The sequence below is a fragment of the Rhamphochromis longiceps genome, linkage group LG3 (genome assembly GCF_057381845.1).
Source record: "Rhamphochromis longiceps isolate RC_006_pf linkage group LG3, R_longiceps_female_GT1.1, whole genome shotgun sequence".
Taxonomy (NCBI): Eukaryota; Metazoa; Chordata; class Actinopteri; order Cichliformes; family Cichlidae; genus Rhamphochromis; species Rhamphochromis longiceps.
In genome coordinates this window covers 64,178,267-64,190,533 of record NC_140559.1, presented here as the reverse complement: position 1 = coordinate 64,190,533, position 12,267 = coordinate 64,178,267, and positions in this window count along the sequence as shown.

Below are 12,267 nucleotides of genomic sequence, written 5' to 3'. Positions count from 1 at the left end.
AAAAGGATCTTCTTGCATCAGTCACATGATCACATTTAACCAATGATCGCCCTTGACGGCAGAACGCGCTGGTTACGAGCCGGGAAAGAGCTCACAAAGAGCACGCGCATTTTTAGCGGTCCAGACCTGTAGAAGAAACACAAGTTAACTCAGAGACACAGACTGATGCGACAAAACCAGTAAGTAGGTGTACCGCGTACACTGTAGTGTGTAGCACACAGGAGTATTAGCTTATTACGTACACGTTGGTAAGCTGTCTTGTGGCAACTGACGAACTGAAACAAACGAGCGTGCTGTGTGTGCAACAGCGCGACAAACGTTACCTGTCCTTTTATTAACTGCACAAGTAGTGCTGGTCACAGCTGCTGGCTACCTGTGTAAGGCTGTCATGGGTCTGTAGCTCTGTCACCGTTTTAGGGAACATATTTAGTTTTAAAGTATTCAGAACATATTTAGTTTTAAAGTAAGTTTCCGGGCTTTTCCTGCCTTTCTGGAGGGATTATATTTCACTAAAAAACGATCTAATATGCATGTCCACATAATAATTATTATAATTATAATATATTAAAAACACACGCTGTATTTTAAAGAACATACATTAAGAAGCAGATTATATTAGATTTACATTTTAAATAAGACAAAATTTGGATTTTACAGCAGTAAAATGATTGTATCTCTACAGTTTAAAAATGTAATAAGATTTGCCCCTGCACAGAGTGGATAGTGAAACAAATGAAATCATCATAAATACATTATTTCATATTTATTACTTCCCCCTCCTCATTGCTTTATTATTGTAGCTCTAGTAATGAATAATAATGTAAGGATTCTGGATCAGCACCATGATGCCCATAGTATATACAGTATTCTGAAGAAGGTCTAAAATGTCACTGTGTGTGCATGTGTGTGTTTTATTTAGATGGATTTTTAAAAAAAATATTACTCATGATATAACATTGTCCAGACATGCCTGGTAAGGACATGAGGAGGAAACAGTAGGAGCTGTGTGAGGCTACTAAAGGCAGGGCTATAACATTTTTCTGTCATCATTTTATTATAGATTAAGTGCAAGAGTTGTTAGGTGTGGATAATTAGATTATAGTTTATTGCAATAGCAAGTTGTGCCTTGTTCTCACATAGCAAGTGGGAGAGTGATATATGAAATGATGGGATGGAAGGAAGAAGAGAAGCAAAGAGTGATTCACAGGCAGAGCCTAAATTATTTCTCACAGTTTTTTATTGCCTTATGGTTCCAAGCGCTGTCACCAATCTTTGCATTTTGTTATTATCTCATGACACTTGTTTAATCAGCTACCACCTCTCCTGTGGACTTTTTAATGTCTACAGTCTCAGATCAACACAGCCCTGCCCTTCCTATATTAGATTCTTGATGAATGTGTGTTGTTGTTATTCAGCCTGGTTCAATGTGCCCCTTTTTAACTTTGAGCACCCGCCCCTTTAAACCTCTCTGCACGGCCCTGATGTGGAGTCAAATGCAGGACTCAATGAAAAATTGAAAAAATGGACTCTACACATGTTTTATAGTTTAGATTCCTGAAAGTAGCCACCCTTTGTTTTCTTGATATCGCTGCAAACCCTTGGCCTTCTCTCAATAAGTTTCATGATGTATTCACCTGAAATGGTTTTTCACTTCATAGATGTGCCTTATCAGGATTCATTTGTGAAATTTCTTGCCTCCTTGAGATGAGATCATCAGTTGTGTTGTGCAGAAGTCAGGTTGGTACACAGCTGACTTCTGACTGATACACCCTAAATATTGCACGGTTAAAAATAACCCAATTTGTAACCCAATGCTGGGTCAAATATTGTTGTTGTTTCAACTTAACAGGGTTGGGTTACTGGTTTGACCCAGCACTCTGGGTTAGGATAACTATCCAAAAATTGGGTTAAATTGACCAATAACCAACTTGAGGTTAATAAAATTGGGTCGAAACTCAAAACCTATCACTAGTGTTATATTACCTTTAGCATTTAGGTTAAGATTTCTACTTACTATAAAATTCAGCATATAAAAACTAGATTCAAAACAGATTTTCTCAAAAATACGTTTATTGCCATATGATACATAGAACATACAGCAAACTTCATACAAAATATATCAATGAAAGTAAAATGCAAGTAAAAAAAAAATGTACCAAAAAATATATATAATTTATTATATCGATTACTTCAAATCAGTCTTTGGTTACAGCACATGTTAATACACATGAAGACATGCTATGTAAAGTCAGCTCTGTTTTAGAACAAATTACATGTAAAAACTCTTAACTTTAAAAAACTGAAGAATTTATGATTTTTTCAGTACTTAACATCTGTGTTGGTCAAGTTACTTGAAAAAAGTAATCAGTAACTAATTACTGATTACTCCCCCCAAAAAGTAATCCCGTTACTTTACTGATTACTTATTTTCAAAAGTAATTAATTACTTAGTTACTTAGTTACTTTTTAAAAACACGATTTACAACCTGAAGAGGTGATAAAGCGATAGATCTTTCAGCCCAATTCTACTTTTTCTACATAATCCATCATACAAAATGTAATCAAATGGAAAAGTCTCTTTTTTTTAACTTGTTTTATCAGTTTTAATCCTTTAACTTTATGCATCAAATAAATATTAAATTATATGCACCATTCTCTGACTTGAAGAACTTAGTTTAATATTTAAACTTATTTTCTGCACATTCCAGCACATAAAATAAAATATTTTTTGTGTTTACACTCACTCTTTCAAATAGATGCAAGTAAAACACAGCAGAAAATAAATAAAGTCAAAGACTCAGTGGTCGTTTTGCTCTATTTTCACCTGTAAAGCAGGACTGGGGGTAGGCGGAGGTTTACCCTGGTGCAGGTGTGCTGCGGTCAGTTGACGAATCCGCGAGTTTCTCTGTGAGTTTCCCATTACGTCGTTGCGCACTCGGTGCTTGCTTGAAAGTTTAGGGGGGTTTTTTCGCTGTAAAAAGTTTTCTTCCCACGCACAACGGACGCTAATGTTTTTGTCACTTTTTATGGAATCAAACTCAAAATAAGGTCAGTATTTCCAAGCTTTAAACGCTGCACGCTCATACTCGCTCCCACAATCGATATATGATCCATTGTTGATCTGGACACAGCTGTTGTCACCAACGGCGCACTTGCTTACGTCACTGTCATGAGACATTCTCGCAAAAAAATCACGGTTTTAGTAACGCAGTAACGCAGCGTTCCTACGGGAAAGTAACGGTAATCTAATTACCGATTTTGCAATAGTAATCCCTTACTTTACTCGTTACTTGAAAAAAGTAATCAGATTACAGTAACGCGTAACGCGTTACTGCCCATCTCTGCTTAACATACATCAACACTTGGCAAGACTTAGAAAAGTGGCAAGAGGGAATCTCCTTCTCAGATAATTTCATGCACCTTTATGAGCAACATTTTACGCTTCCATCATAGCTAAATGAGCTCTCACTCGATTTGTCATATTCAGTGTTGGGAATAACGCATTATTAAGTAACGCGTTACAGTAACTACGTTATTATTGTGGTAACGAGCACGGTAACTAGTTATTATGCCAAAATCAGGAACGCGTTAGTCGTTACTGGGATTTAGATAGGGTCGTTACTCGTTACTTCGTGTGGTGGCTGTCGCGGAGCTTCCACAGATGCAGTAACATTAGCAAGTGGTGGAAGCCAGCAGGTGGATGAAGGAAAAGGGAGGCAAGAGGAGAGACCCGAAGCGGCCGCCGGTCCGAGTGTGAACTGAACTTCAGGTAAGAAGTTATGACCTGCAGTCTCTCTGGGTCAGATATAAACCAAGTTTAGGTGCAGTTTATTTTCGTTGTGCTGACTTTTTCCGTACTGCGTGCTAGCTAGCATGAGGGAGTTTCTATACAGCTGGGTGGGTGCTATGAAGTTAATGGTACGCTGGAGCCACTATCAGGGACAAACAGAGACTGCAGCGTGTTGTGCGCTCTGCTGAGAAGGTGATTGGCTGCAGACTCCCATCTCTGCAGGACCTGTACACCTCCAGGACACTGGGGCGTGCAGCTCGGATCTCAGCTGACCCTTCTCACCCTGGACACAGTCTGTTTGACCTGCTCCCCTCAGGCAGGAGGCTCCGGTCCATTCGCACCAGAACCTCTCGCCATAAGAACAGTTTCTTCCCCTCTGCTGTTGAACACATGAACAATAACCATAAGACTGTTCCCACCACTAACACATGACCCTACGCTGTGTTCACTGCATCATTCAATGTTTGGCACTGATCACCACCTGCACTCATGTACATATCTATCTACTTAGCACTTTTAATTCTTATTCTTATTTTTATTTTAATGTCTATTTTAGCGTAATTTATGAAAGTATGTTTGCACTGAAGCACCGCAGCAATTTCCTAATGTTGTAAACCTGCTCAACATTTGGCAATAAAACCCTTTCTGATTCTGATTCTGATTCTGATGATGTTGCACTTTATTTTGTTCATAAGTTATTAGAGTTGCCAACCGTCCAGTCTTGTATTCAGAGAAAATATTACGCGTTTCTTATTGAGGTGAAAAGGAACAGTTTGTCCCCTAATTCAGCTACAATGAAAAAGGCACAAAGCTGGAGTTATTCTGTGTCTTTACGCTGCACAGCTGCCTCTTCTTCTTTCATTCTCCCCCCTCCCTCTCCCGTTTCTACTTCAATCATGAAAACTGATCAGTGATCAGCTGATCGGCTCTCTTGTTTGTTTATCGCCCACTTTGCGCCAAAAGAGGAAACCAGCGGATGTCGCGCTAAACCGGGGCGACCGTGGCTCAGGGGGTTGGGAAGCGTATCTGTAACCGGAAGGTCGCCGGTTCGATCCCCGGGCTCTCTGTCCTGGTCGTTGTGTCCTTGGGCAAGACACTCTACCCTACAGCCTACTGGTGTTGGCCAGAGGGGCCGATGGCGCGATATGGCAGCCTCGCTTCTGTCAGTCTGCCCCAGGGCAGCTGTGGCTACAACCGTAGCTGCCTCCACCAGTGTGTGAATGTGGGAGTGAATGAATAGTGGCATTGTAAAGCGCTTTGGGTGCCTTGAAAAGCGCTATATAAATCCAATCCATTATTATTATTAAACAACAGCAGCACGTTTAAGCTTGATCAGCTGTTGTTAGAATTTATTTAATATTAATTTCTAGTATCAGCTGATGTTTGCTGGAGCCATCCATCCATCCATCCATCTTCATCCGCTTTATCCGGGGCCGGGTCGCGGGGGCAGCAGCCTAAGCAAAGAGGCCCAGACCTCCCTCTCCCCAGCCACCTCCTCCAGCTTATCCGGGGGAACACCAAGGCGTTCCCAGGCCAGCCGAGAGATATAATCTCTCCAGCGTGTCCTGGGTCTGCCCCGGGGCCTCCTCCCGGTGGGACATGCCTGGAACACCTCACCCAGGAGGCGCCCAGGGGGCATCCTTGTCAGATGCCCGAACCACCTCAGCTGGCTCCTTTCGATGTGGAGCAGCAGCTGCTCTACTCTGAGCCCCTCCCGGATGGCCGAACTTCTCACCCTATCTCTAAGGGAGAGGCCAGCCACCCTTCGGAGGAAGCTCATTTCTGCCGCTTGTATCCGCGATCTCGTTCTTTCGGTCACTACCCACAGCTCGTGGCCATAGGTGAGGGTAGGGACGTAGATCGACCGGTAAATTGAGAGCTTCGCTTTTACACTCAGCTCCCTCTTCACCACGACGGACCGGTGCAGCGTCCGCATTACTGCAGCCGCAGCCCCAATCCGTCTGTCGATCTCCGGCTCTCTTCTCCCATCACTCGATGCTGGAGCCACAGCTGCAAAAAAGCTGCTGGTCATGATATGGTTTGGTTATCTGGTGAGAGGGAAACATGAAGATGAAACCAGGAGATGTCCTTACTGGATCATCAGAGCTGAACAGGTGATGGAGAAACAGGTTTACCTTTTAGGTGACATGAATGAGTTGAAGGGAAGTTATGAACTGTTTCTGAGAGACAAATAACCCCAGGATCCTTTTTTAGGTAGCTGACAGCTGGTAACTGTGCAGGGGCGGATCTAGCAAAGTGTTGCCAGGGGGCCAGGTAGGGCATTAACAGGGAAAGGGGGGGACAAAGAAATACTTTTCTTTCTTATTCTCATTTAAAATGTCTGGCTTTTAATAAATAATTATCTGAATCTTACAACAAACGATTGATAGATTAATGCATATATACCATCAGAACAGTGTGCATCACTGTCACAACAGTGTTTGTTTTCATTCAAAGGCTTTATGATTTTTCCTATAATGGTGGTCTCTAGTCAAAATGCCCGGGCCAATTTTCTGTCCCAGTCCAGCTCTGTATGCAGCTCATGTGTAGTCTGGTGTTACCTACATCTTCCTATTCAGAAGGCAGAATTTCCGAGTTCTGAGTACAATCGAGAGCACCACGACTGCAGTTTTTGTGTTGGATGTAAAAGGCGCACATGACGCTGTGACGTAGGCTAGAATCATGGCAGCAGTCAATGACGGTCCAGGCGTGGGATTTCTCTCGTGGAAATATGCACATTATCTTTTCCTTTCTATTGGTAGGTGGCACAGTGCACTTGTGGCAAGTAAGCAAGCTAGAAGACTGGCAAAGTTATGGAAGCAACACATTAACAAGAGAATTCTGAGTAAAACCAAAGTTACTTTCCCTAGTAACTAGTTACTTTGAAAGTAACGAATAACTTGAAGTAACTGAGTTACTTTTGAGAGAAGTAACTAGTAATGTAACTAAGTTACTATTTTAAAGTAACTTACCCAACACTGGTCATATTTGGTTCATGTCCTGGGATTCATCTATTCTTGGGATAGATGACAGTGTGAAGGAATTCCCAAACCTGGGTGCATGGGTAACTTGCATTAAAAAAAAACAAACAACAACAACTTTGAAGCAGCCATCAACAGACCTTAGACTGCTAGACAGTAGGGCTGCCACAAACGATTATTTTGATAGTCGACTAGTCACCGATTATTTTTGCGATTAGTCGACTAATCAGATCATCATCCATTGAATGTAAAAGTACAGCTTATTGCACCAGATAGTTATATAACTATCATTAGCTTACAGCTTTAAGTGTTTAAGGTCTGTGCTAACTAAAAATAAAGACAAGATGATAGTTTATTGAATTTTAATTAAATGTGCAGATTGTTTCGGTGGAGTTTAATAAACTCAGCCGATTTACTCAGGAACAAATAAAATACTGAAAAAAGCCAAACAATAACATTTTTAAGTTATCTAAGTGACTTATATATGTTTAACCTGAGTAGGGCGGTGGGTTTGAAAACGATCTGCCGGGAGTCCGGTGCTCTCATGGCCCCCGGCTAGCTATCGAGCTAGTGGGTAACAGACGTCTCCGAAAACGTCGGAGCGCTTTTGAAAATATGTGGTGTCTTGATAAACTGAGCAGATATTTGAGGTTTACACAGCTACATTCTCGCCTGAAAATATGTTAAACTTTTATTTTGTGACCTAGAAAGAATAATAAGAGTAATATTAAAACTAACTAGCTGCTGCCATTGTTGGAAACTGAGCTGGGCTGCGCTATGAATTCTGGGACAAAGCTACTTCTTCTTCTTCTTCTTCTTCGGGGTTTAACGGCAGCTGGCATCCTTGTACATGCAGTGCTGCCATCTTCTGTTTCAGTCCGTTATTACACTCTTAAATCCTACTACTTATTCCTGCGTCTTTTGGGATCTTACAAAGCTTCAAACGACGCGTCGACTATTAAATCAGTCGTCGACGATTTTGATAGTCGACGTAATCGTGACTAGTCGATTAATCGTGGCAGCCCTACTAGACAGAAATCCAGTTGCTGGCCTATGAGTTCTGCAAGGGCTGAGCCATGCATCCTAAAATTTTTAAACAAAAGAAAAGAAAAGGCAAAGGTCAGTAAAGTAAGATGTAAACATACACGGCAGACCCAGTGGCATTTTGATACTGTTTATTAATACTTAGCCGGTTGCTGTTTACAACGCACACAGAGCTGCAGCTCTCCCGCTGCCCGCTCAACATTACCACAACAACCACAACCACAGGACCCAGTACAATATTTAATTCGGCGGGGCGTGATTGCGGATGCTGTGCAGGTGCGTCCGGGGCCTTGAGTGCCAAAATGAATTAATTATTAATCATTAAATGATTAAATGTGTAATTAATTATACAAATTGGAATAATCAGTTAAACAAATATGTTATTATTTAATGGTCATTCATTTAATTTAAAATGTTTAATTATTGTTGTTGGATTTGTATTGTTGATTATCATTTATGCTTAGAAATATCTACTTATATATGCTTAGAGTTTTATAATTAGTTGTAGATTGATAGAGGTTTGATGCTTAGTAGTCTGCAGAGACATTGTGTGCATTCCAGAGTGCTCTGGGAGCATGGGAGAGGTCGTACCTTGTCTTATTGTTTTATGGTAGGATAAATGTATCTATATCTGTTTTAGTCTAAGTGCCTTTTGTTTAGATGAACTGCTGGACTTCCAGACCAGCAGGTTTAGGGAAGTCATTTATGGGGTCACACTCTGACCCCACACACACACACACTTACAAAACCACAGGCAAGGTACTCTTTGTGTGTATGTAGACGTCATATGTTAATGAACCTATGTATATTCATGTAACCTCCATAAAAGAGCAGTGTTACGGGGGAGCGCACGAGAGCAACTGGGGTCAAGCGAAGGAACGGCGCTTGTCCGGTTCTCTCCCGTGCACGAGAAACATGAAGAACTTTGCCTACTCGTGTCTTGCTTTGCTGTGTAATTACATTGTCTTCAACGTTCCAGTGCATAGGGTTAAGCTACAAACCTATCAATTGTATTTAATTCCATTTGTAATTAATTAATGATACATTTAATTTTTTATACTGTGGTGGACCACCAGGTGTCTCCAGTGTGAGGGGAAGTGAGAGGGTTAGGTTTTGGTGCCTTGAGTGTTTAGTTGTGATAAGCCGAGATTAAAGTTGGAGTGAAATACTGGGATCTCTCGTGTTGTGCTTACAAACCTCCACAATACATTTAATTAATTATTGATTTATTTCCAATTTTAATAAACTATTGAAACATTTAATCAATAATTTAATGATGTATTTAATTAATTCACATTGGCACTCCTGGCCCAGCTGCTGTATTCATGAATTGGATTTTATTTCAATCTAACCCATCAAAGTCAGCGTGCAGGGTTAACGGTGATCAAGTCAAAACCATTACTTTTTACAGATAGCCAGTCTTTTAGTATGGAATGCCAGGACTGCCATAATGAATTAATTAAATACACCATTAAATAATTAATTAAGTGTGGCAATAATTAATTAAAATTGGAAATAATTAATTAAAATTGGAAATAATTAATTAAAAATGTTTTTGACACATTTAATTAATTAATTATTAACACATTTAACTAATTATTTAATGGTGTATTTAATTAATTCATTTTGGTACAGTTGACTCCTTCAGGTCTCACCATGAAAAATTTTTATCAACCTCACCCATCAAACCCAGGGGGCGGGGTTAACACTGATCGAGTCAAAACCATTGCTTTGGCCTGGTGGCCATTGTTTTTAGCACACAACAACTGGCATGTGGAAACTAACAGAACTGAACTTTGAAAAACCCTGTGTGGAGATACAGAAATTATTTTATTGGTGCCATATAATCTGCATCATTATAACTGCATTAATAACATTCTTTACAGCATTATTCCATTTAGTAATGGAATAATCCTGTGACACTAAGTCTACTCTTAGTGTTCTTTCAAATATAATATACTTAAAGGTCTCTATCATTCATGGGGTGACTTTTTTACTGACTGTTAATAAATACCATATTATGTGGGAAATAAATAAATGTGAGATTATTAAACTGACAATATCAATTTCCATATAAACACATTGCAACTTCCTCATTGCCTTATGTAAAAATTATCTTCCCTTTAGAGTATATAATGAACAATCAACAATGTTTCACAGTGTTTTATTTTTTATAGTTATTCTATAGATGGAATTAGTGAGGCAGATTTTTTTAATATGAGATAAAAACAATAAAGATGTGTAACATGAAGTCAGACTGCCAGGACATTCATGTAATTCTCGCAATTATTTTATAATATAGGTGCATCACAATATAGGTGCAAGGCTTCAGTTGGCTGTACATTAACCACTGTTGCCTGCAGATGTCACCCATGAGTGTAATTAATGAAGGTTAATGAACCAGTTTTTGACACAGTGGTTCAAAGAGGTTCAGAGCTTCATGAAACCTCTGTTTGCCATCACTAGGCGCAAGAACCTAAACCAAATTCCAAAATGGGGGTGTGTCACGGAGGAGCGCCACACCACAACTGCACTCTGGGGGCTTTTATAGATCATTGGCACAATGGCAGCAGGGCTTGCCACTTCCATGATGGCAACAAGTCACACCAGTTCTCCGACCCTATATACTAGATTTGCCACACCAACAGGCTGGCAAATCTAGTTTGTAGGCAAAAACATAAAATGCAAGACTTGACTAATAAGCTAAATAACAAGAGCCACTGGAGAGTAACATAATATATAAAAAATACTGACAACCTAAAGGTCCAAAGGACACGATGAATAAAACCAAAACAATAATTATTCAAAAAGTTATGAGCCCCAGAATTTCAAAACAAGTGCCAGGTACTGTGATATTTATTAGCAGAATGGAGAAGTGTTACTTCTGCTGGTGGGTGGAAATCCCACAGTGGAAATATTATTATTATTATTATTATTATCATTTCTAAGAGTGTAATAATTGTAATTGGAATGAAAAGAAAAGAAAAGAAAAGAAAAGAAAAGCAGAAACACTGATGAGTTTTTTAAAAATTGTGTTTTCAAAAGATTTACTGAATTAAAAGTAAGAACAGAACAATATAAGAGCCTGATACAATGTTTTAATGTGTAATAAAATGTAATATATGTTATATCAGCACCTCATTATAAGTTAGACTACAATAAATGCGTTGATTTACATTCCACCACTGGGTTTCCTGTTTTTTATCTTAATATTCTTTGAAAGTAAGCAAATATAAAGAACAACAAACAGGATGTTATTCAGTATCATGTCTTTGTAAAAGATTTATATTTATTCAGGTGTTTTGTACATCCAGTTTTTAATAAGAAGTGAAGCGATCCACAAAACCTCAATAAATGATCAATCCTCCAGCAAATGCCAGTCTGATTCTTCTGGTTTCCTGTAATCTACTGGATGCAGCTACTTCCTTTTTTGTTCCTTAAAAACTCTACATGGATAACTTGAGTCCAAGATCAATTAACGTTTGGGACCCTGGAGGAGGGATAAGCAGAATGTGCAGAAATTTCTACAAATAAGCTGCACTTATTTCATTTTTCAGCTTAACAAATCATTTTGAAGGTCAGATGTAGTTAAATTATACGCATAAACATGTTTAATATGATTCAAATAAATCTGAATTTAGCTTTTAGACTTGATAAAAGAGTTTAGTTTAGTTTTATGGTACTGTATACACTACCAGTCAGAGGTCAGGTGTACTAGACTGACTTTTACACAACACAACTGATGGTCCCAGCTCCAGGAGGCAAGAAAATTCACAAATGAACCCTGACAAGGTACACATGTGAAGTGAAAACCATTTCAGGTGACTACATCATGAAACTTATTGAGAGAAAGTCCAGGGTTTTCAGTGCTGTCAACAAAGCAAAGAGTGGCTATTGTCAAGAATTTAAAATATAAAACGTGTTTAGAGTTATTTATCAAGTTTTTTTTTTGCTACAAAATTCCATATATCTTGCTTTATATATTTTTGTAGAAAGTAGTAAAAATATATAAAAACCATTAAAGGTTTGTCCAAACCTTTGACTGTCATGTCAACAGTCACTAGAGCAGGGGTAGACAACTCCAGGCCTCGAGGGCAGGTGTCCTGCAGGTTTTAGATGTGTCCTTGATCCAACACAGCTGATTTAAATGGCTAAATTATGTACTTAACATATCGTGAAGTTCTCCAGAGGCTGGTAATGAACTCATCACTTTATTCAGGTGTGTTGACCCAGGGTGACATCTAAAACCTGCAGGCTCAGGTAGAACAGAAAAACACTACAACCAGTCCATTGACCAGTGACTTGAACCCAATTCTGCTCAATATTACTTTGATCTCTTTTAGAGCTTCATGGTGCGATCCTCCACAACAGTTGTAGTTTCTCATGTTGCCCTTTGGAAACATTTATTACCCAGCCTTTACTATAATATGACTAAACTATTTCCTATAAGTT